We start from the raw sequence: 3,683 nt of genomic DNA, 5'->3' as shown, positions 1-3,683 counted from the left end.
AGCAGTCAAATGCTACACTTTTCTATCGAAATGGCTGGTGGCAGTGGTTTTACAACGAACTACCATGATTTTTCCCGAACGCAAACACCGGTAGCTAAAAATCGCGGGAGCCATGTTTTTCAAGATGGCCGCTTAAACCCCTTTGTTTAGAACGGGTCCCGGTCTTCTTTTTTCACCATTTCTTTTTGGAAAGGTCCTTCTAGAGTTTGTCTCTGCGTGTCAAACCAGGTTTAGTCCCTTTGTTCGTGTGCCCTTGGCAGGCTTCAGGACTGAAGACCGCCTATGGCGTCTGAGTGTCTGGGGTGGGCAGGAAGTGAGGGAGGTGCCTGAACTCCCTGTACTTAGTCTCCTAGTAGACCAAAATGCACTCTGGCATGATTGGCTGGCTGACTGTCCGGCAAGGACAGCCACCCTGCTGGGTGAGTGACAGCTAGGCTGGAATGAAAGGGAGAAAACTGTTTAAAAGGCGTGTCTCTTGGACTGGAAAGCAGAGTCGACCACTGGAACGAAAGAACCGAAGACGAGCTGGAAGAGGTGGCTGCTGCAACCCCTGGACCATTGCTTTGCCCGGTGAAGCCCTGCTGCAGGTCCGAATTGCCAAGTTCATCTCGACAGAGAAGCCCATTCAAGGACGACTTCTTCCTTTGATTTGATGGGACCAATCAACACGTAAGACACCTGGATACCATTCTCGAAGCTGGTTAGGATTAACCAGGGGGAAGGACACCAGCTTGTGTGCTTGAATTACAGCTACTGGAACTGAAGTGACTCCATTTTGTCAGCGTTTTCCGACGATCCCGTGCAGTACAGGAGTCCCCCGACGTCCTCCCTCTTGTCCCCATGACTGAGGCTCAGGAACATTGAGATCTGCAGGAACTGCCAGGAACCAACATCTTCAGCTGCATCTTTTGCTTCATATTAAGGTACTGTGCCAACCCGATTGAGAGAACGCATCTCCACAGTGAAAGTTTGTGGAGCTTTCCACACTTGCAGGCCTAATCCGCTTGTGACCCAACATATGATTTCGTACAAACTGCTTCTGAGAACTTTTGCAAAGACTTTACCGTTTACCACAAGAACTGCTCTTTCCTATCCAAGACACTATTCCATTGACTTTGCCCTGGGCCTATTGAACTGAATCGAGTCCTCTGGTGAACAGAAACTATTTGCACTGCCTAAGGAAGTATTTGTGATCTATTCTGCTAACTTGTGCCTTTTACTCCCATTCAAAGTAACAGAAATGCCATTTTGCTCCTTTTTCAGGGGAGTCTAATTTACTCAGAAACTTATTGGTTCAGTACTGAAGTGTGTTTGTGTATAATATTAAGTTGCCTCCTTCTAGTGAATGTTTTCTAAATGACTGTGTAATAAATTAATAAGTGTTTTACCAAGAAACATTGAGTTTAAGTGTCTACTTGAACCACTGTGATTGTAAGACCTCTGTGTAACATCCTTGTACTGCTCACATTTCCTCTTTGGATAAGCCTGGCTGATCAGCTCGCTACCAAAAACTGTGCAGTACAAATGTATACCAAAGGTTGGTTTTGCTTACACCTGTAGTCCTAATTGTATGTGGTGGTCCCAGAGAGGACTGCATGCAATTCTGCCTAACATGCACAATGAGAGAGAAGGGTGGTAAGTACAGGACAAGATCTAGAGACAAGGCGGTAGAGACTAAGGACTCTTCTGTGTAAGCACAGCACAATCTTTCGAGTGAGAGCCGCACTCTCATGAGTAGTCATAGCCGAGTCCTTAGGGCGATAGACTAGAAATCCATTGGGATTTCCTCATGCAGGTTAGAATCCTGCCCACTACGGTGCATCCCCAGCTGTTATTGTTCACTCTTTTCTGGTGTGGAAAACAATCTTACTATAGCAGTATAATACAATTACTAAAGGAGGCGCACCTGAGCTATTTCAGCAAGATCCTAGGAGTAAAAGCAACTTCGTCCTTTAGGCCAATCCAGAGAAACTGGTACGTTTTGACAGTTTTCGTTTTGCAATTTCAAACATATATGTACATTTAAAAGAAACTTGTGAGGAGAAAGAACGGTGCATGATGAGAGAGAAGGGTGGAAAGTACAGGACAAGATCTAGAGGCAAGGCGGTAGAGACTAAGGACTCTTCTGTGTAAGCACAGCACAATCTTTCGAGTGAGAGACTCACTCTCATGAGTAGTCGAGGCTGAATGGTTAAGGCGATGGACTTGAAATCCATTGGGGTCTCCCCGCGCAGGTTCCAACCCTGCCGACTACGTCTCGGTTTGAACTGAGCTGTAATTTTGCTCGTAAATGTCCCCAAAACAAGATGTAAACATGCATGTTGATTATAGGATGGACGATAAAGCAGACATTGGGAAGACTCACTTCCAAGGCACTCTGACTGTTGGGGTGGGGCGACGATTATATTTCCACCCTGACACTAGTTGCCGCTTGTTAGGCAGAAACCTGTGCAGTTCCCTCTGGGACCACTGCAAAAAGTTTAAGTCTACAGGAGTTAGCAGTAAACCCAATTGGTAGCAGTCTGTACCCCCCAGAATTACCTGGTAGCTGTGGCTGAGCAGTCAGACCTCTCTCAAGATGAGTTAGGCAGTATTTGGAGTATACAAGATAGGGCAATTTACACAGTAGAACAAGCAGACAGTGATCAGAGCTTGGGTGTAAAGATATATAATTATTTATTTAAAGACACATCTATGAAAAACACACTGCCACTAATACGGCAAACAACTTCAATCACAATTACTATCAGTATATCAATCTCCTAACAATATTTCGACAAGTCTAGGTTCAGCAGCACCACTTATTTGCAGACAGAGGTGAAAGCTTTAACCTAGATGGCACTCCAATATTCGTTAGACCGGGAGAGAAAAGGCAGGGTATGAAACCAACTCAGTACCAACACTTTTATGAAGCAAATGCAAGGCAAGAAAGGCAGGGTCTACTGTAGATCACAAAGTTCAGAGGCCAGGCCCTCTCGGAGAGAGGCACGGCTGTATGTCCCAAAAGTATCACAGTGGAAATGCACTTCAAGTCTTTGTAGCAAAATGTCACAGAAAAGTTGGACCAGTTTCAGAACGAAAGTTAAGAAGGTCTGGAGGCGACCCAATGGAAAGGTAAGGATTTAAGACACCTCACGCTAACCATCACAAGGGAAGCCAGGCGGACACAGTACCTTGAGAGTGAAGAGCCAGCTCCGGCGGGGGCAGTTGTTCCTGGTGGTGGATGCAAGTCGGGGCTTTGCCAGAAGATGAGATGATCTCGTCGTCGAAGAAAAGTTGAAGATTGTTGCACCACCAGGGAAGAGACCAGCCGCGGAGTGCTCTGTCACAAGGCACCACCTTTTGGTCGTGGTACAGTGGTTAGTGGCTATCCGGTTGCCGGGGTGCTCAGCACGGGCAATTCGACCACTAGACGTCCTGGAAGCGAAGAAAAAGCAAGTGACTGGCTGTTCCCACAAGTCAGGGGAAGAAGACTCTCCAGCAGGGAGATCTCCTCTGTCGTTGGGAAGTGGTGAGTCGGTTCAGCAGGGCTCCACCAGAGGTGTCGTCGTTGCAGGTCGGCTCAGCTTTACCCTCGTCGGATTCTTAGGTCCTGTGGCGACTTCTGAAGATCCAGTCCCAAAAGCCCTGCTTTTATGCAGAAAACCCCCTTTCATTCAGCCTAGCTGTCAATCAAAACACGC

General features: G+C 46.8%; 1 non-coding gene across 1 annotated transcript; it reads left to right on the top strand.

Annotated features, from left to right (window-relative positions):
- Nucleotides 1-2,173: 2,173 nt before the first annotated feature.
- On the top strand, nucleotides 2,174-2,255 carry TRNAS-UGA (transfer RNA serine (anticodon UGA)). The gene has a single exon. It is a non-coding gene; the product is annotated as a tRNA-Ser (tRNA).
- The last annotated feature ends 1,428 nt before the right edge of the window (nucleotides 2,256-3,683 follow it).

Source organism: Ambystoma mexicanum, chromosome 3q (genome assembly GCF_040938575.1).
Source record: "Ambystoma mexicanum isolate Mex_15411 chromosome 3q, UKY_AmexF1_1, whole genome shotgun sequence".
Classification (NCBI taxonomy): domain Eukaryota; kingdom Metazoa; phylum Chordata; class Amphibia; order Caudata; family Ambystomatidae; genus Ambystoma; species Ambystoma mexicanum.
This window is presented reverse-complemented; position numbering and strand designations above follow the sequence as displayed.